Below are 21,222 nucleotides of genomic sequence, written 5' to 3'. Positions count from 1 at the left end.
CCCACGAAGCTAGGCTAAACTATAAAACTGAGTCTCTGGGAGATCCTGGCTAAACCCTAACATTGGCCTTGACCGGGCCAGTTCTCATGTTAATCTCAACTTTGTCATATAAGCTAGATTCTTTTTGAATTGAGATATAATTCACATACCATAAAATGTACCCTATAAAGTAGATTCCTAAAAAAATTGTTTTATTTCTTTCATTTTTTTAAAAGATTTTATTTTTAAGTAATCTCTACACCCAACGTGGGGCTCGAACTCACAACCCCAAGATCAAGAGTCACACACTCTACCAACTGAGCCAGCCGGTGCCCCCCAAATTTTGTTTTATTTAAAAATAAAATCTGGTAGATTCTCCCCCCCATTTTCTATTTAAAAAGGTAATATATAAATAGGGTTCAAAATTCAAAAGAGATAAGTTATGTAGTATAAAGTAAGTCTCAAAAGTCATTTCAACATTAGACAGGAGATTACTATATATATTATGCCCATATATACAAATGCAGTAGAATTAGAAAAATATCTATTTCAACCTTGAGGGAAGGAAGACCTTCTTAAGAAAGATACAAAGCAGAAGCTGTAAGAAAATATTGATAGATCTGGTAACATGAAATTTTCAAAACATAAATTTCCCATTCTCTAATGTTCCCCATTTCTTCAGTCCTCCAGTGTCCTTGTCTTAGGCAACTATGATTTGTCATTTTTCAGCCATGCTTCCAGAGGTAGCCTCTGCAGATTGAAGAAAGTCTGAATTTATAAGCAAATTCTGGCATACTATACACAGGGTTCTGTGTTCTGTTTTTCACTTAATGTATCTTGGAGATTATCCTGTAACAATGCATGTAGAGCTTCCTCATGTTTTCCACTGGCTAGGTTGTATTCCCCTCTATGAAAATGCCATCATTTATGTAACTAGTCTCCTACTGTGGAGCATTTGGGCTGCTTCCTGTCTTTCTAGACTACACACAATGTTGCAGTTAATATGTCTAATGGACTTTGAATTGAAAATTCTTGAACAACATACATGAGTGAAACTGGGATTTACATAGAAACTATTTCTGAGAAGTTATGCATAAACTACATTTAATAAACCAATAATTTCTAGAATCTGCGGTTTCATTAAGTAATCAACTTTTATTTATTTATTTTAAGATTTTATTTTTAAGTAATCGCTACACCCAACATGGGGCTTGAACCCACAACCCCGAGATCAAGAGTTGCATGCTCCACCGACTGAGCCAGCCAGGCGCCCCTAAACGATCAACTTTTAGAGTTGACTAGGACCTCAGGGACTCTTTTCATCCAGCCCCTGTTTTATAGTACCTGCGATAACAGCATCTCAGAGAATCCTGAGATTAAGAATTTAAAGCTGGGGGAGCACCTGGGTGGCTCGGTCGGTTAAGCGGCTGCCTTCGGCTCAGGTCATGGGATTGAGCCCCGCATCGGGCTCCCTGCTCTGCGGGGAGCCTGCTTCTCCCTCTCCCTCTGCCTGCTTCTCTGCCTACTTGTGCTCTCTATCTCTCTGTCAAATAAATAAATAAAATCTTTAAAAAAAAAAAGAATTTAAAGCTGAGAAGGGCACCTCTAGTAACTCATTTTTAACTAAGGTTCAGAGACGAAAAGTGTTTTCTCTAAGGTCACACAGCTGTTGAATGGAAGGATTGGGGCACAAACGCCACAATCCATTTCCCTTTGCCATCCTGCATGGATCATCTTAGTCACCATAATCATTAGTTCCACCATGTCTGTAAGTCGAGGATGCTCTCTCTTCGGTTTCCTTAAGGCAGTACACAAAAATTTAAAAAGAAGAAACTTGGGGCGCCTGGGTGGCTCAGTCGGTTAAGCGTCTGCCTTCGGCTCACGTCATGGTCCTGGAGTCCTGGGACTTGATCCCGGGATAGAGCCCCGAGTCAGGCTCAGCAGGGAATCTGCTTCTCCCTCTCCCTCTGCTCGCCCCTCATGCTCTCTCTCTCTTGCTCACTCTGTCTCAAATAAATAAATAAAATCTTAGTAAATAAAAAAAAAAAACAAAAAGAAACAAACAGCAACAAGCTAGGGGGTTGGAGGGGGAGGTCTTTAAGAAGAGAGTGGGATGCTTTTTTAATAGACTTCTTACCATTTTATTATCTCATTACAATCGTCATTGATCTTAATTGCTATCAACTTGTTGAGTCCCTAAAAACTCCTAACCCGGCTCAGTTGGCCAATAAGATTACTTGGTATTTTCTAAGCGCAGGATGTGGGTTGGGCAACACCGAGGAAATGGAGAAATCCTCCCAGTTCCTAAGATCCCAGTCGTCTCACGAGGGTCCCAGGAACACACTTTTCTCTGCCCTAAGGCACTAGCCCTCTGTTCACTCTGTCCCCTCCCCAGTCTCCCTGTCGCAGGCCACTGTAAGGAGCCTGCACGGATCGTCCACGTGAGTCTGTGTCCACTCTCTCTGTGGCTTCCAAAGAGCAGGTGTTCTGTGACAACTGAGGAGCCAACAGCCACTCCCCAACCCCATTTCCACTTGCCCTAGACATGGGGAAAAGCTCAGAATTTCCTCTACCATTTCCCCAGGAAGGCTGTGCTGAGCCACCCGGCTGGCATCTAGGATCTGACTTGCCCAGTGCCAGAGAAAAAGAAAACCGGCCAGAGCAGCAGTGGTAACCCCGCCCAGCACAGTTTGCAGGGTACTTTCCCTCGCATTCTTGATTCTCTCACTCGATCATGCAACATGCACTTATTGAATCCCTACTCTGTGCTCTGGGCTAGGTCCTAGGGGTACAAAGATCAAGATTCAGCCTCCCCCTTCAAGGTGCTCACGGTCTGTGAGGGAGACAGACATGAGCAAAACCCAAGGACAGTTAGTGGCATGGATGTCAGTGTGAATGTGTTCAGGGGTCTGCTGAGGGACTGGTCACTTCTGCCAGGCCAGAGGAGACAGGAGTGTGAAGAAAGGTCCAGGGTGGCCCCAGTGCCTTGCATGGTGCCTGTGCTTGGTGAATGCTGTGGAATGAATGAATGAGAGGCTTCCTGGAGGTCCTGATTTTGAGTGGAGTTCTAAGAAACGAGTAGGTGTCCACCAGGTGGCCAAGAGAATCAGGGCATTCTCCAAATGGGAAGCAGCCCAGGCAAGTGGAGTGGAGGCGTGACATGGCCTGGGACACTCTGGGAACTGCAAGCAGCGGGGTATGAGGGAACACTGGTGGGACAGAGTGCCGAAGGGGCAGGCAGGGGCCAGGTCTCTCGGCAGCCCTTTGCGTCAGCTAAGAGGTTTGGACCCTACTGTGAGAGCAGCGGGAGCCACAGAGGACTCTGGAGGGAGGGCGGGGGAAGAGGGAGATTGATTTTCTTTTTGAAAGATCATTCAGCTGTGATGTGGAGGGTTGACTAGAGATGGGGGAAGATGGGCGGCAAAGAGACCAGTGGGGAGGTCATTGCAGTCACTGGAGCAAGATGGAGGAGTCTGAACCAGAGCCGTAGGGGAGGGAGGAACTGGATTAGGAAGCATTCAGGGAGTTGGGTTGACAGGCCTTGAGGACCAACCAAATGTATAGAGCAAGGGAGAAGTCAGAATATTTGCTCAGGTTTCTACCTTAAATATAGGAGGAAGAACAGGTTTTAGGGGAGAGACAATGAGTCTGATTTCAGACATGTTGAGTTGGAGGTACATCCAAACTCATGAGATGGGACATCCGAGAGAGAGATGTCTAGTGGGTAGTTGGACATACGGGTCCAGGCAGGAGATCCCAAGAGATGGCGAATGGGGGATGTTGCCCTTCTGTGATCCCTAACTAAGCCGTCCCAAATAAACATCATTTAAGTAAAAATGATTACTCGCCAGGGCGCCTAGGTGGCTCAGTTGGTTAAGCTTCTGTCTCTTGATTTTGGCTCAGGTCATGATCTCAGGGTCATGAGATAGATCCCCGTGTCTGGCTCCGCACTCAGCGGGGAGTCTGCTTCTCTCCTCCCTCTCCCTCTGCCCCTCCTCTCTCTCTCAAATAAATAAATAAATCTTCTAAAAAAATGATGACTTACTGTGCAGCTGCAGCTTCAAGACAAGTTCCAAAGAAACCCAATTACCTCCCTTTAGCCCCTCTGTCTATCAGACCTTCTGGAGCAGACATTTGGGGATCCGAGAACATAGATGGCAGTGGAGGTGGGGAAGCTGATGGCAACACCGAGGAAGGTGAAGGTGAGAGGATCACCGTTTACGAGGTGCAGTGTGAAGGAATCAGCAGTGGAGACTGGGAAGGAAAGAATGACGAGGAAGGAAGAACCCCAGGAGAGCATGGTGTCATAGAGCTGAAGGAGGGGGGAGCTTTGCATTTTATGAAAACAGGGACCGTGATTTTTGTGCACCTAGTATGGCAGGTGGCACATGGAAAGTTCACCATCAAAGTATTAAACCGAGTTGAAATTGATCAATTATTGATCACTGGGGACGTCAAGAAAGAGAGGACTGAAAAGAATGATTGACCTAGGAATTAGGGGGCTTCTGGGGCTTTGCTATGGGGGCTACTTGTTTGATTTCACCTCCCTGTGAAATAGGTGGTGCAGGTATCACCTGCCCCAGGGTTGAAGTGGCACATGCAAGTTCTAGAAGCCAGGTTTCCTGGCTCCACGTCCACCTTTCCCTGAGTTGATGGAGAACTAGGGAAGAGTCCAAGGGAGTGGCAGTGCCTTTAATTTCTGATACTAATGCCCCAAGCCAGTAGAACCAGGGATAGGGAGGTTGTTATATCCAGCACTTATGGCATTTGTCCATATTTGTGATGATTAGGTGGCTGCAGTCCTCTCAGATGTGTGGGTATTTAAATTAGACTGCCTTCACAGAGGAAAAGATAGAAGCTTGAGTGTAGATGTTATCTTGGGGGGCCAGAGGAACCATTGTGGAGGTAAAAGGACGTAGTGGGGTAGTCCAGGCCTTAGGACTCTGGCTAAATTAGGGAGAAAAGGAATGCATCAGGACAATACATGGTGGCTCCCTGAAAGCCTGAAGAACAAGGGCTCGGACATCGGTCAGGACCGTGGGGGCGCTGGGTGGCTGGAACCAAAGTGAAGGGGATGACGCTGCTGGCCTTGCATCTCTGCCACTGGCCGACCCTGGAGGCTGCTGCCCCCTCCAGAATGAGTTCTGAACGCTCCCGGCTTTTCTGTGCCCCTCACTCCAGAGGCAGAACCCAGGCCGAGCATCTGGTTGTCCAGCTCAGGTCACGTGCCCATGATCTCGCTGCTGGAGGTCCTGAAGAATGAGGCCCTGGAGGTTACGGCCTCCCCAGCAGCAGGTGGAGCTCTGCCTCCCACCAGGGCTCACGCTGCCCGATGCCTGAAAGTGGACATGGGAGGAGGAGACGGAGCATCCCCCTTAGGCTATTGAACATATCTACATCTTGATCGTAATCTTTTTTTGACATTTTTCTGAATCTTTTAGCCTCCAGCTAAACTGCAGGATTCTTATATGCTCTGGAGAGCTAAGCATTTCATTAGCAATTAGATTTCTGCTCAAGGAGTCTGAATGATTCCAGTGGAAAAGAGAGGTCATCCCAGCATCTGGATCCTCCCTGCACATTTGACTCCACTTGGAAAACTTTATCGCTGCCTTGTGAGGACAGAGTCCAAGGCTTGGCTCTCTCTAGCTAACAGCTTGAATTCTGTTTCTCCTCTGGGGTGGGGCAAGACTCTCAGGGCCATGAGGTGCTTGGGAGGTCCTACCTTGCTTTTTAGACTGGAGGTTGGTGGTCTGGCTTCAGGCTTGGTTTGTGGCATGACTGAGGTCTCTGGTGCCCCAGCTGTCCAAGGCAACAGGACTGGGCACCTCTCCAGTCCTGAAGATGTCAACCTTGTTGAGATGTTCTACCCAGTATCCTGCCTGAGAGGGAGAGCTCGAGGAGGGAGAACTTGCCTGCCTGGGGCTGTCAGCATCTGCGGTCACATTCCTGCCCAGTTTCCTCATCCACACAACGAGAGGGCGTTGGGTTGGGTGAGTGCTGGCTCCCTTCTAACCCTCCGATCCTCTGGTTGTAGCTCTTTGAAGCAAGGGCACCTTGACTGAAATCTTGATCATTCAGTCCCAATAGCCTTATACAAAGGATTTCGTCTCCTTTAAAAAGAAATAGGAAAATGTAGTTTTGAACTTCCTGGACTCAGGCTGGGGGGACTGCCGGCGATGCAAGAGTCTTTCCCCCTGGTCCCTGCAAGTGGGAGCTGCCGCCTGTAGAAAACCAGATCTGTCACAGGCTAGCTTCTTACAGCCCGGACTGGAGGCAGTCCTGAGGCGAGGCTTGGTTGCCCCTGTGGGGTCAGGATGGCCCTCCAGAAGGACAAGCAGGCGTGTTCCTGGCCGGGACTCTGGCACAGTTTATACTGACTTGTGCGTTTTTGCCCCCGTGACATGAAATCGTGTTCAAAGCAGCACTGAAATGGAGAAGAAATCTTGAAGGACCTGGTTATTTTACTAAAACAAAGCTTTGCTCACATCCCCCCTCTTACATACCTTCGCGAGCTGCCCACGTCCTGCAGGAGAAAGCTCACAGTCCTCGGAATGGTGCGCGAGGCCCTCTTTGGAGGCCCAGAGCACCTTCCTGCCTCTTCCCTTGCCACCGTCCCCTTCCCCAGCATGGCCTGTGTTCTCTCTGCTGCTCAATGCGCTTCTGCTCCTCTGTGCCTGGTGTACCATTGCTCCCTCTCCCTGGGATGCCCTCCCTGCCCTTTTCTTCCTGGCAGACGCCCACAGGGGCCTCCGGAAGTCACCTGCTTCTCTGCTGCCTTCCCGAGCCTCCACCCTAGCGTCTCTGCCATGGAACTTACCCATGGCCGGGGGCTGGCTCCTCACTGGTGCAGAACTGTGCCTGGCCACTGTAGGTGTCCCGTGGTGGGACCGGAAGGGCAGCCTGCGGGGATGGGAGGGAGTAGTGGGCAGGCCCAGGACCTGGCGTGGACCAGGTGGACACGGTGTGGTGGGTGAACTGTTGGTCTGCATGCGGCCCTCCCTTTGCACCTGTGGGTGGAGTCACAGCCTTGGTGGCTTTGCTGTTTGTCTGAGCCTGCCAAGTAGGCCCCGGTGAGGGTGGGAAGGGAACTTAGGGCCTCAAAGCCTAGCACCTGGGTCCCCCTCACACTGAGGGGGACTCTGAGGAGACATCTGTGATGAGGAACCGGGTTAAAGGTGGCACCCTCCTCCTGATTCTTTAAAAAGGATAAATACCAGCTTCCCTTAGAGAATCCCTTAGTTTTCATGCCTGGCACTGTCTGCTGGCCTTGCACAAGGAAGGAACTAGGGAAAACGAGTCAGCAGACCATGAGAGAAGAGATTGAGGCTCTTTAAAATGAAAGCCTCATTTAATCAGGTGACAGGACAGGACAGGCCGTGGCTCTTCATGTTGGGTGAGAAAGAGAACTAGGTCCTCCTGACAATGATTGCAGGGTACGGCGGGAGCCCCAGAGCAGGGACTTGGGGTCTCAGTGTGTCTGTGAGAGGCTTGGACTACGTGGGGTTCTTTCCTGCTCAGAAATCCCACAAGCCTATGAACAGAGTCTGGCAGGTGGTGTCTTGACGGTGCATCACAGTGAAACCTGATTGCTCTCAAGGGCATTCCTGGGACGGAACAGCTGTCTGGGGTCTGCATGCCGAGAAGCATCTTCCTGCCATGGCTGATGGGGTGGACTTTTTTTCTTAAAGTTGAACCACACTTAGGGCTGAGCCCACACATGCATGGGCCTGCTTCACTAGTGATGAGTGCATGGCTTATATTGTTTACCGAGTATGTTTCCAGAACTTAGAAACCCATAGTATTTCTAAGGTCTTTAGGAGCGCATTCAAGTGTGTTTTTGTTCTTGGCTCCTTGAAGATCAGCTTAAGCGGAAGCTTGGGTGGTAGGGTAGGTTTGATGTCTAGGGAGGTACTGGCTTGTTTTGGAAGGGACAGCCTGTGGGATTTGCCTTTGTTTCTGCCTCCATGGGGCCTACTGCTCCCTCCTCTCCATCCCAGGTCTCTGCCTCCCTACCCATATCTCTCTGTCCTCCTTCATCCCTCCACAGTAAATCAGCTGAGTTATCTCCAACATCCATGCAGTCATAAGATGTGTGCTCCAGAGGCCTGACCCAATGGGGACCTCTGGAAAGTAGATTTTAAGAGTAGACCTTGAAAAAAAGAAACAACAAGTAGACTTTGATTGGTAGGATTGGGAAGTATTGTCAGGAAAACTACCTTGGAAAATAGGCAATCCAGGTAACTGACACAGAGTTATATGTATATATATGTGTGTGTGTGTGTGTGTGTGTGTGTGTATATATATATACATGTATATATAATTTTTTTCTTTTTTTTGAGAGAGAGAGAGAGAGAAAGAGCATGCCTGTGCAAGTGGGGGATGGGGGAAGGGGAGAGGGAGAGAGAGAGAATCCCAAGTGGGCTCCAAGCTCAGTGAGGAGCTGACAGTGGGGCTCAATCTCACGACCCTGGCACTCCTGAACAATATATTTTTAAAATGTAGAATTTGAGGGGCACCTGGGTGGCTTAGTTGGTTAAGCGCCCGACTCTTGATCTCATCTTAGGTCTCGATCTCAGATTATGAGCTCGGGCCCCATGTTGGGCTCCATGCTGGGCATGGAGCTTACTTAAAAAATGTAGAACTCGAAGCTATTTAAAAAATGTTAATTTCCTTTTACCTGTAAGTATTACTCTTGGGAATTTCTTCTTTTTTTTTAAGATTACTTATTTATTTACTTATCTGAGAGAGAGAGAGAGTGAGAGAGAGCGCACACACGAGTTGGGGGAAGAGCAGAGGGAGAGGGAGAAGCAGACTCCTTGCTGAGCAGGGAGCCTGACTGGGACTCCAGGATCATGACCTGAGCTGCTTGACCAACTGAGCCAGCCAGGTGCCCCTCTTGGGAATTTATTCTAAGGAAATAATTCTAAAGAGGAAAAAAGCTATATGCATAAAGATATTTATAGCAACATTGTTTAAAATAGCAACAAACTGTAAACAGCCTAAATGTTCCACGTGGCTATGTAACTCATGAGTTCGTGATACCTAGATCCAGTGGAATATTGTGCCATTGTGAAAGTAATATGAAGGTGATACTAATTCATAGGAAAATGTTGATGAATTTTGGTGAAAAAGTGGTTTTTGTTTTAGCAGGCAAAATTGCAGATACACTTGAGTGCATAAAAACTAATTACACTGGCCATAGTATAAATTGGCACATGGTAAATGCTGGATTTAGGTGAAGTGGCTATGAATAGAGTATTTTGTGTGTTTGAAATTGCTTTAAAAATATATATATACTTTATATGCTTTTTTTAAAAAAAAGATCTTAATGTATCAAAGACTTTGGCTCTGGGTGGGAAGGCCAGGGGGAGGGACCTCCAGGCCTCCCATCTGTTACCACCAGGAAGACAGAACTTCTGTGTCTTATCAGCCACCTGCACTGCAGGGGCTGGAGAATTCAGATTGGCTAACTGAGTCTTTTAGTGATGGAAGGCCTGACCTCACAGGCTGGCTAATTGTATAACTTCGGGGCTCCCAGCGTGGACTGCCTGGTGCAGGTGACCTCCAAGTGGCCTCAGAGCCCCAGATGATTGCTCACACCTGGTTTTCCAGGGAACCAGCCCCTTGAGTACGTGTGGCCCTGAAGCTCAGCTCTGAGCCACCCGCTCACCTCCAGGCTGCCTGCCTGGTCCTGGGGGCTTCAGCCACAGGGGGAGGCAACCTCTTCTCTCTTCTGCAGTTCCGATAGGCAGCGGCGAGGTATGCTTTGCACACTGACCTCTTGCGGCCCTGCCTAACCCAGGTAGGGCCCTAGTGAGTTGGTGTCTTGGGTGTTTGCAGATTGTATATATTTGTTATAGGATTGAAACTTTGAGTTGCCCTTTATTGCAAGCCTCGGAAAGCCCCCCACATGTATCCAGTCTACCTCTACCTGCTTAGCAGTCAGGGCTTTCTGAACCCCCATCTTGCCATGAGCTCTGCTGGTACTTGCAACTGTAGGTGTCGCCTTGTGGCTGAGCAGCTGACCCTCTTCTGACCACCTTCTCCTATCTCCGGCATCTCATAACCTTGGGACGCCTAGTGAATAGCCTTCTCACTGTCCACCCCACTCTGGTTCTGCCTCCTCACGTGTGTGTAGCCTTTTCTTCTTAATGGGGCACTTTCTTGACATGTGGAGCGTCTGTGTGGTGGGCCCTTGATTGTCCTTTCCCTGTGGCCAGTGTGATTCAGGGCAGGCAACGGAGATTCCTCGGTGTTGTTTGGAGTCCTGAGGTGGGTGGGAGCTGGAGAGCCCTGGGCAGACCTTGTGTAGGCAGGTCGGAGCCTGCTAAAACAGAGGCCACGGCAGCAGTGCGCGTGTGGAGAGATGTCGGGGCCCTGCTGGGGCCCTGGTTATCTCGAGCACCTATCTGTGGAAGCCAAATTCCAGAACTGTCAAAGGTCTCGAGTTTCTTTGTTCTGAGATTGGACTGAAATGGGCCCTTGTGGCTAGAGGTTGGCCAGGGTCAGGGAGAAGTTGGAAAGCTTGTGGGCTCAGGGCTCACCTGAATGCTCCTGAGGGGTACAGACGCCAGTTTCATATCTTCCGTGATGTGTTTGAAGGCCAGGCGGGGGTGGGGGAGAATATCCATGTGCTTCCCTGGAATATTCCTAGATGCCAAGGTCCCATCCCCACCCCATACAGCGGCCTCCAGCCTGCTCTCATGGGGTCATTGCTGGTGGTGTGCGACACAGTCTAAGTAAGAAGCTGTCTTCCTGAGCCCAGGACCCAGCAATAACTGCTCGTCTCAGTTCCCTAATTTAGAGACCACGTGCATGCCCCAGGGCTGTCAGCAGCTAGATTTCTTGAAGCTTGAAACACATTTCCATAGAAACAATGCTATAAATGGTGGTTGAGTTCCTAGGCTAGCCCACAGAGAGCCCTGGTGTCACCTCTGAAGTTGTTGAAATAAGGTATTAGTAAAATTGAGAGCGAAAATGCAGCAGCGAGATCTAGCACCCAGGACGTTAGAGGTTAAATGCTGTGGGTTTATTTGTGTAACTTTGTTTCTTTAGCGGGAGGTATCTTTTCGAGCCCTCCTGCTAAGGGAAGCTCTGGGGCCATCCTCCTGCCCACAGTCATAGCCCTCTCTCTCCCAGCTTGCATCCGTTCTTCCTCCCTCCTCAGGCCAGGAGCCTGGGCTCACCTGCTTCCCGGGAGCTGGGCTGGGTATCTTTATGGTGAGGAAATCCTATTCAATGGCCCTGACATTATTATCATCGTCGTCATTGTTATTTAAACCATCTCCATCTATTTAGAGTAAACATTACACCTTTGCAATTTGTGCTGTTCAGGGTTCTCTTCTGACTGCAGCTAATGTTCCCGTGGATGTTTTAACCTAGTTTGTAAGTCCACCTTTACTATTTCTTTGTGCTGATTTTGTCACATAGCCTGATCAAATGGTTTCGTCAGATTGTTTCCATGTGCCGATCCCTTTCAGGTTTCGTTCTGTTACCATACCATACCATACCATAGCCGGAGTGGATTTCAGTTTTGGAGGGTCTGCAAATAGGTGCTATGAGCCTCGTTTGTAAAAACTCCTTTGTGGTGGTATTTTAGATTATTTTCATGGAATCTGGTCTCCCAGTCATAATTACCTGATCAAGGTCTTCAACTCTTGCAACACAGTGCCAAGTCACATTCTGGAAAGGTTTGGACAGGTTCCAGTGGTACAGCAACATCTGTATGGCTGTCTCCTGATGGCCCTGCCGTCAGCAGCTTTCTTGTTTATTTACTTATTTACACGTGGAGTCCAGGCCATAATGGGTCCTTAATGACGTTCTAATTTGCGTATCTTAAATTGCTGGTGAGACTGTACATTCTTCCTCCCGATGATTTACTGTTTGTGTTTCCTCTTGTGTCAAACTCTGTTCATCTTTGTGTCTGTAGAACCTCCCCACTTCCATCTGTCTCCTTAAACCACTCTCCTATCCAGAGACACAATGTCCTGCCTTCCTCGCTCCCTTGCTCCCTCCTGGGTGGGGCCCCACCCATGGCCTGGGCTAACCCGACACCCGCACCTGCCTGGCTCACCCCCTCACTGGCTGACACCGGTGCTCTGGGTGCAGAGGGAGGGGAAGGGAGGGAGAGGAACAGACAGACACTGGAGGCCCAGTGATGGAAGTCAAAGTGGGGGTAGGTGTGGGGCCGGGGCTTGCCTGAGTGGTTCCAAAATAGGTTCCTAAAGTGACCTTCTTGTGAGGGGCTGCTGGGGTGGTTCTGGGGGGAGCCACGCAGGTTGTTAGGGCTGGAGAGGGCATTGGAGTTCATCTGGTCTAAGGGTCACCCACTCCAAGGCCCATAGGGAACAAGGGCATTCTCAGTAAGAGAGGCTGGCTGGGTATAGGAGAACAGCACAGGAAAGATAGTAAGTGGCCAAGGAAGCAGTGGAAAATTGGGGTGTGGGAGTCCCACCGCAGTGCTGCTCCTTTCTACTGCCGGTCTCTCATAATGCCACCCCCCTCGTGTAGCTACTCTGCCCCACCTCCAAGAAGGAGGGCTCAGTGTGGCCAGTGTTCCCATTTTTTTTCATGACAAACCAGAAATCCTGATTTTTATTTTTTTATTTTTTATTTTTAAAAAGGTTTATTTATTTGAGAGAAGGAGAGAGAGCAGGGGGAGAGGCAGAGGGAGAGAGAGTCGTGAGCATGGAGCCTGACACAGGGTTTGATCTCACAACCCCAAGATCATGACCTGTGCTGAAACCAAGAGTTGGACACTTAACCAACTGCACCACCCAGGCGCCCCCAGAAATCCTGATTTTTAGTTCAAATCTCCTGATTTAAAAAAAAAGGTTGATAGTAAATTTAATTCACTTCAAATCAAACACATTATATGGGTCAAATAAAATATATCTGGGGGTGAGAATGGGTTGTGAGCCTCCAGTCTGTGACTCCTAATTATTCGGCTTCCTTACTGGAAAAACACAAGCCCAGGAAGGTATCCTCATATATCAGAGAGAAGGACTTGGAGAGGCCAGTGATTGAATTCCATCTGTGTGACCTTGGAAGAGGTGTTTAACCTTTTTGAACCTCAGTTTCCTTATCTGTATAATGGGAATCATGGCTTCCTCTCAGGGTGCTGGATGGACCCATTGGACTCACATCACATCAGGCATTTAGTAGACCTTTAATAAATGTGTTGCTAGGTGCTGCGTGGGACCATCCAGAAAACTAGAGGAAGAACCAGGCTTAGAACTTTGCTCTCCTGACCCCCAGTCCAGAGCTTGTTCCACATCACATTGGCCTGCTTCCATGGGAGTTTCAGGAAGCATCTGGAACAGGGGTCCTTCTGATCCCTGGGAAATTGCAAATCACTTTATGAAAGCTTGATTGCCGCACAGCTACTGAGCCCAGGCAGTGGAGACTCTCAGCTCTGTGGACTTCGTCCTGTGGGCTCCAGAACCCAGGAGATTGAGTCTCGGTAGTAGTGGAGCTGGTAGTAAATAGTGGTGGTGGTGGTAGCAGTAGGAGTATTGACCCTAAGATGCCTGTAACTATCAGATGCACCGTTATTTTTTGTACAACTAAGAAAGACAAAAAGCTGCTGATCAAACCATGACATGCACTCTGAAAAAAAAAAAAAACCATGACATGCTCTGTTGATTGTAAGATGCATCCTGATTTTGGAGAGGTTAATCGTGCATTTGGGATGGAAGAAATAGTAATGAAAGCAGTGATAATAATAATAATAATGTTACATTTTATTGCTTACCTCAAATGTTCACATGTATTCTTTTTTTTGTGCATTTATCAACAAGAATTTACTGAGTACCCACCATGTGTAGGTGCCAAGGATACAAGGCGACTAAGATCTAGACTGTGCTCTGATCCTAGTAAGGAGATGGCTCAATAAGCAGAACAATATATCAGGATGGAGGAAAGATGAACAAGGGGGTGCCACGGGAGTTCCTTAGGAGCGGGGACAGAGGCAGTGAGGGGTGCCTGGGATTGACTTAGGAAGTGCTTTCGGGGAAGGGGATGAAAGAAGCAGGCTAGAGTGGGGAGGACGTTATGCAAAAGCAAAAGAAGAATGTGCTGCCGCTGGAGCTAGGTAGCTTCAGCCAGACCCCACAGGGATCCCACAAGTATGACTTGCACCATCACAGAATTGGTTCCACCTTGAGATGGGGGGGTTGAATTTTTTGACCCATCCCCTTGCCCCACCCCCTAATCAATCATTGACTCTAGAGCTCTCTGCCAGCAAAGGCTCCCTTTGAAAAGGGGGCAGCTATGAGCCCTTCGTAACTAACACAGTAGCTGGGGGATTGTGCACCAGTCCGATAAAGGAGATCCAGGAGGGCTCCAGCTGTATATACTCCAGTGGCCTTCCTCTGCTGGGAGTGGTCAAGGAAGGCTTCCCGGAAGAGTTGCCATTGAGCTCAAGTCTGATGGGAGACTAGGGGGGTGGGTTTACCTGTGGATGAAGGTGGGGGGAGGAGGAGCGTGTGTGAGCAAGCAGGCATCTTGAGGAACTTCAGCTTGTTTGGCTGTGCGCCCCTCGGGCTGGGAAGCAGGACAGAGCCCGTAATGCCTGAAGTGTCCACACCTAACAGTTTGGCCAGTGGGCTCAAAAGGGATGTGATCACTCTAATGGCAGTGAGGATGGTGAGTGTGCCAGGCCAGAAGCACGGGGATCAATCCGGAGATGAGAAAAAACAATAGCCAACACTTAGAAAAGACTTCGTGTGTGCCACGTACTGTGAAGCTCTTGTCTCCATTTTGCAGATGAGAAACTAAGTGGTTAAGGAACTTGCTTAAGGTCATCAGGCTAGCATGAGCCAAGATTTGGATTTAGGTCTCAGCTTTTACTCTTAAACTGTACACTCCCATGAACACGAACTTGGGATTCTAGTCCATGACCTATCAGTATTTGTTTTCATTTAAAAATAATGTTTTTAAAGCATGCCCCATTGCACACACTCGATCTTGTGGGTCCTGTTCCTCCTGGCCCACGGCCACAAGGTAGGGAAGCTGAGCTCCCGCCAATAGCCAGTGACGGAGTCTGTCTGGGGCTGGTTCCGCAGGGGGCATGGAACCGTGCTGAAAGGAGGCCTTGGCTCTGTGAAGAAAGGGTGCTTCTGGCCCGCCCTCCCTGGCAGCCACACCTGTTGTGTCCTTCCCACTACACCCAGCCAGACGTCGCGCCCCGAGTGACAGCAGCAACTGGGGACATCTGCAGAAGCTGCCTCTTCGGCCTGACAAAGGCACTAAGAACCTAGCTCGGGCCTGCAAGAGAGGGAGGTGGAGGCGAGGGTAGGTGGGAGGGCCAAAGGATGCAGCCAGCTGCGGGCCCGGTGTGGCAGGCGCGGCCCTGCCCCAGAACAGGTGACGGAAATGTGAAAGGAGGAGGAGGGTCTCCCGGGTTTTCAAGGATAAAAGAGAAGACGGTGCAGGGACTTCGTGGCACACGGTGGCTTAACTTACTGGCTGGGGTGGTTTTGAGCTCCCTGCCCCCTCAGAAGGGACATGACACAAAGGGGTGAGAAGGCAATGGCCATTCAAAGAGCGTCCCTCCTCAGGCTGGCGGGTGGCACTGGGGAAGAAGAATGGTGGAAAGGACACGAAGAGACTGGGAGGCGAGCCTTGGAGGGACACCCGGATGGAACTCTGCGTCAGGGTTGGAAAGAGTCTGGGCTGAGCCCAGCAGAGGGTCACCCTGAGGCATATGGGGATGGACCCAGGGGTTTTCAGAGGGGAAAAAGATCTTGCCTGGACTAGGTTCTTGAAAGAAAGAAGCTAGTTTTCGGAGAAGGGGATATAGGCTGAAACAGTAGAAATAAGAACGGTTGTAACCCCTTAAGTGTACATAACATGATACCGTCATAAAGCAGTTTTTTGCCCTTGGAATTCTCCCAAGCCCATAGAAGGTGCGTGTTCTCTCGTTGTCTGTGTAACAAATTCAGTACATCTGTTTTGGGCCCAAAAAAGTGAGGCTCAGAGGTGTCAACTTTCCTAAGATCACGCAGGGTGTTAGCTGTAGTTTGGCAAGACTCCGTCCTGGTTCACTGTTTTTCCCACAGCCTGTCTTTCTTCTGTTGAAACTGCAGGTAATGAGGTCTTAGAGGCGGCACCTTTATTCTGCAAAGGGAAACGACAGCAGGGACACAAGGAACCCAGCACTGTCGATTTGTGATTTCCCCAACTGTATTTGTTCCTCAGTTCCCCAGACTCCAGTAAAGGTTGCTTATTCACTGAAACACACCATTTGTGCTGGCCTCCATGGAAAGATCCTGACAGAGAAGGGACAATGGAAAAAGGGTAGGAATGCAGGCTGGGGTTTGGGGGGAAGAAAACCCCTGTTGAAATAGTGACTGATGGCAGCAGAAAGTTCGTGGAGGTGGGTGTGTGGGTAGGGACGACCTGGCTTCCTTGGAAGCTTTTTGTTCCCTCTTAGTAACACCTGTTTTGGAATATAATTCAATACCACAGAATTCACCCTTGGGGAAGCTTTTTACTGGTCTCGGGTTGTCCCAGAAGTGGACACTGCTGATGGCCACTCGGGGCACTGACGGGCACTCGGAGCCAAGTCCAGAGAGCTGGTGCAGCCCCAGGAAGCCTCTGTAAGGCCATTTTCTGCCCTCATCGGGACCCAGAGTTTGTAAGCCTGTGTTGGGTGCTTTGCCTCCTGGAGTGTTTCTCAGCAGGCACACTCCCTGGGACCTGGAGCTCTGTGCTCCTCTCTTCCCTGCAGCTTGTAAAGGTCGAGAGAAGCCCGCTGTATGGGGAAGGTCCCTAGAACACCTTATTTTCTTCTCCAAAGGGCACCCTTCTTGGCTGCCCCAGAGACTAGAGCTTCTAAAACCAAAACTTTCACTTCACATGTCAGTGATTCTGCACTGTCATATCTGCAGCAAAACTGACCTCCAGGGCTTTCTCGGAAGAGCTGCAGCTGTGTGTGCACATCCTCATCGGCCTGCCTGTGGGAGGCGGACTTCTCCTGCAGGGGGGTGGGGGGGGCGTTGGACACCATCTTGAGCCCTCCTCCCCTGCACGGACACGTGCCCCTTTCCTTCCTCTCCTCTTTCTGAAATGGCCTGAATCTGGAAGCTGAGTTGGGGTGAAGGGATGTGCTGTTCCCAGATGAGCAGGACTCCTCCGGGTCCAGGGAGGTCCTCCCTGACTCCTGTTTCTCATGCACCCCTGCCACCTTCCCCCCTACTCCTCCTGCTGCTTCCTGGGCCCGAGGCCCAGCAGCCCGGCAGCCCGGCGTGGAACAGGGAGGAGGTCCTGGCGGGACGAGGCTGAGTGAGGAGTGCCCTTTGGAGTGGCTCCCACTCGTTCCCTGGAGGTTGGGCCCTGGCTTCATGGTGGCAGGCTCTTCTAGGAATGTGCTTCCCAGCTGGGTTTTCTGGTTGGTTGGGAACATCCCTGGGCTTGCTCTGGGCTGGCTTGAGGCCAGATTTCGGGGTTAGGCCCTGGGGCAGGGGGGGAGAGGAGGGCAGGATGGCCAGAGGCCTGCAGACCTGGCAGCCGTGGGCACTGGACACGAGGTAGCTTTGCTTTTGCTTCCCTCACTTGGATGAGGTGTCAGCGGGAATGAAGAAATCAGACAAATGAAAAAAAAACCAAAAAGCCTTTACACCAAACCCCTGCCTGGGAGTCCTGAGAGTCCAGCCTCTACTTGGGGGCTGGGCCTGCATGCCTGAGCACCCCGGTCCCTCAACTGCTCACTGCCTTCCTCTTGGGGGAGCTGGGAAGAGGAACAGAGAAGTGACAAATGTTTGGCTTGCCCTGTGATCTTGCGCGAGTCACTTAACCTATCCGAACCTCCGTGTGCTCGTCCATAAAACGAGGGGGATAAAACTCTCACACACACGTAGGGTTGTTGAGTAGGCTGTGTGGGGGGACGCACTTTGAGTATTGTCAGGAACAATACCGTCATTGCAGATGCTAAATCCTAGAGCCTGGGCTTTTCTTTGTTGGAGGTGGTTTCCCTGGCTCCTCCATTCACTTTTTACAATCACGGAATCCTGGATTTTAAACTGGAAGGGATTTTAAGAGGTCATCTGGTGCAGTCCCCTGGCATACTTATCTCTGTTTGGAAGATGAGACTGCTTTAGGTTGTCCTTTTGCCATATCTGTTCTACCCTGGTACAGTAAGCCCTCTTCCTCCTGGGTGAGGTGTGAGCTCTGGGTGCACACAGGTGCTCAAGCCAGCAAAGGGGTGGGACAGCACCGGACAGTGGTGCTCCTCAGGAGCAAGGGTGGGTCTCTGTCATCTGCTCCCCAGGGGCAAAGGCCCTTGCCCTGCAGGCTCAGATGGTCTGGGAGAATCCCATTCCACTGCCTCTCCCCTTCTCCCTGAGAAAGCAAGAGATGCACTTGCTCCTCAGGACTGGCCACGGGGGAAAGCAGCTGCCAGGACCCGGTGTTTTTTCCTTCAAAGGCAAACCTTCTGACCCATCTCTTTGGGGGGGAAAAAAAAGCAAATGGAAAGAACCTCCCCTGGACTTTCTCCTGGCCCTGGAGCTTCACTGAATGTGGGGGCCAAGAAGAAACTCCTGAGCAGCAGAAATGTTTCTCATCTTCCCACCAGCCAGGCAAGACGGCATGGGATGGGGGGGGGCAGTTAGGAGGGAAGGGAGGGGAAATGTGGGCATGCAATGAAAAGCTGCCCCAACTGCCTTCAGTTGCTATAATGAAACCCAGGAGCTTTTCATCACCTCAGTAACTGGGTCCTTTATAGGGGCTGGGACGTTTCTCAATAACCTTTACACCACCAGGATGCTGGTGAGCCAAAAGTGAAACTTGGAGAAACTTTAATAAAGTGCCTTAGAGAGGACTGTGCATGATTTACCGTATCCAAAACCAGAGTTCTCTTTGTGGAAGAAAGCGACTTGTGTCCTCCCCAACATCACATACACACTTTCCTGGCAGGCCCGATGGGTTTCCAAGCATTTCGTCACCGTCTCCTTCTGACCTTGGTGTGAAAGGAACGAGCCGCGTGGCCTGTTGGTTCCAGCAAAGCCATCGGGGGCGCGGGCCTGGGCTGAGGGAGGAGGGCGACCCACTAGAGAGTGGAGGCGAGGTCTGCTGGAAATCCCCAGCCCGGACAGCCGCCCAAGGTTTAAGGACGCCTTCTCCGGCCTTATTTGGTCGCAGGAAGTGGGCGGCGCCAGGCCTGCCGGCTGTGAGGCCGACCCGAGACAGTTGTGCTGATGAAGTGGTGGAGCTGGTTCCTGCTCGCCGCCGTGCCGCGCGCGCCGGCGGCCGCTGGGCGCTCCGCGCTCCCAGCCCGGAGTTGTGCAATCCTTTGTAGCACGCCAGAGAGTCCTCCTCCTTCGCTGTTGCCTCTCGCCCTCTCTCTCTTTTTTTCAAGCTGTGAGCTCAACCGATGAGTCAGAGCAGTGCAATCCTGACACTGCATCGCAGGACTGGGGGTGACACGGAGGGAGGGAGAGCGATCGCGAGGCAGACACCGCGGGCGCGGGGTGCGCGGAGGCTCCTGTGCCGCAAGCGAGGGGTGACAGCCCGCGCGTCCCGCCCGGGCCCCGCCAGCAAACTTCCCAGCCTTGGGAGGCGCGGGCTGGCGGAAGCCCTGCGAGCGCCGCGGGGAGGCGGAGGCGCCTGTTTGTTTTTAAAATCCGGGAGTGCGTGCAGGCGGCCGGAGCCTGGGAGGCGACCGAAGGCGGCGGCCCGCAGCGGAAGGGGGGACAGCCGATGTTGGAGCTCGGGCCGGAGCGGGGTAAGTGGGGTTGCCCGGCCGGCGGCCGAGGCCTGCACGCGGCGAGGCGCAGCCCGCCCTGGCGGCGGCGGCGGCCCAGGGACCCCGGGCTGCGCGCAGGCGGTGGCGGCGGGGCGCGCGGGCTGCAGCTCTGCAGGCGCGGCCGGGAGCGGGGGCGCGGGGCTGCGGGGGGCGCGGCGCGTCAACTTCTGCGGCCTGGGCGGTCGGGGCGGGGTGTGCGTGTGTACGTGCGTTCGCCGCTCCGCAGCCCGCGCCTCCGCGGCCCGCACCGCCGGCCCGCAGCTGCGTGTGCCGCGCCAGCCCGCGCGGTGTTTGTGCAGCTACGCAGCTCGCGCGCGGCCCCCGCCCACCCGGGCGCGGTCCCGGCAGGAAAACCCTCCCGAACCGCCTGGCCCGCCGCGCTGGCGGCGGCGGCGGCGGCGGCGGCGGCGTCGACTCGGGAATACGGCTGATCCTCCGCGGGAGAGAAACGTGGTGTCTGGGGGGACCGGCTTGCGTGACCGAGCCCAGGCCCCGAAGGCGTCGGGAGGGGCTCGCGCGAGCTGCGGGAACTTGGCGCGGGAGCCCCTTGCCCAGGTCCTGCCAGTGTGCACGGCAGAGTGGACACGGAAACTGTGCCCGCGCCGGGAGTTTGGGGGGACAGAGGTGCAGGGGCGGCGGGGAGCTGGGGCAAGTGCAGCAGAGGCCTAAGGTGGAGCGCTTAGGGCGGGCGGGCCGGCCTCACCCCGCGCACCCCGGCGCTGCTGGCGCACCTCAGACCTGTCATCCTTCTCGCCCGCCGCCCCCGCACGCCCGCGCCTTTGCGGCCTGCCCAGCTCTCCGCGCGCCTCACCTCGTGCTGTGTTTGTGGTTGCCCGCCCGGAACTCGGGGGCCCGGGTTTTGTCTGGACCCTGCACATGGCCGGCTTGGTGGAGGTAGTCATACCCTCCCAACTCAGGCTTCCAGGAGCGTGTGCACCAGGGTGCCCCCTCTTGGGGGCCCCCACCCAAGCCTCTGGCTAAGGGCCTGGTGCCGCCCTGGGATTTTCAAGCCTCAGCCCCAAGGAAGGCAGACCTGGAGGAAGTACCTGCCGCCTGCCAAAGTGGAGGCCACTGGGTACTCCAGCCCAGCCTCCAGAGCAAGCTGTTGGAAGGATGAAAGGGGAAGTTACTCGCCCCATTTAAAACTTTGTTGGTCACAACTTTGGTGGCTACTTCCTGCTTCCACCAGCCCACATCGGATCAGTGTGCCAGCCTGTGGAGCCTGGCTCTGGGGCCGGTGGGATGGGAGGAGAGCTGGCTCGCCGTGGCTGACTATGGAGGCCTCCGTGGCACGTGTGTGCAGGGGATCCCTGTTGGCAGTTGGGGCTGGGGGGAGGGGAGGTCTGGCTTGCTCCAGCAGGGGGAGCCTGGCCTGATGGCAGCCTGGAGGGCTGGCCTCTCCTTGTCCCTGCAGCTTCAGGATTGAAGCTCAACGGGAGGCCTGGTGAAGGTGGAGGAACTGCAGCTCTGAGGAGAAGCCTCTCCTCCCCTGTGGG

General features: G+C 52.1%; 1 protein-coding gene across 4 annotated transcripts in view; it reads left to right on the top strand.

Annotated features, from left to right (window-relative positions):
* The window catches only part of MIDEAS (mitotic deacetylase associated SANT domain protein), a 65,045-nt gene that overhangs the window by 5,109 nt on the left and 38,714 nt on the right, over nt 1-21,222 (top strand). The window contains exon 1 of one of the 4 annotated variants that reach the window (XM_073895531.1): nt 19,193-19,705. The exons of 1 other annotated variant lie outside the window; for it this stretch is intronic. The gene's annotated coding sequence lies outside the window, so the exon portion shown is untranslated. Of the gene's footprint in view, nt 1-19,192; nt 19,706-21,222 lie in introns of those variants that run through there. 2 more of the 4 variants (XM_025869695.2, XM_025869691.2) reach the window with 2 other exon arrangements.

The sequence above is a fragment of the Callorhinus ursinus genome, unplaced genomic scaffold, assembly GCF_003265705.2.
Source record: "Callorhinus ursinus isolate GAN/ISIS: 27379988/994484 unplaced genomic scaffold, GSC_fseal_2.0 scaffold8, whole genome shotgun sequence".
NCBI classification, from domain to species: domain Eukaryota; kingdom Metazoa; phylum Chordata; class Mammalia; order Carnivora; family Otariidae; genus Callorhinus; species Callorhinus ursinus.
Note: the sequence above shows the minus strand (reverse complement) of the source record. Positions and strands in the feature narration are given on the sequence as shown.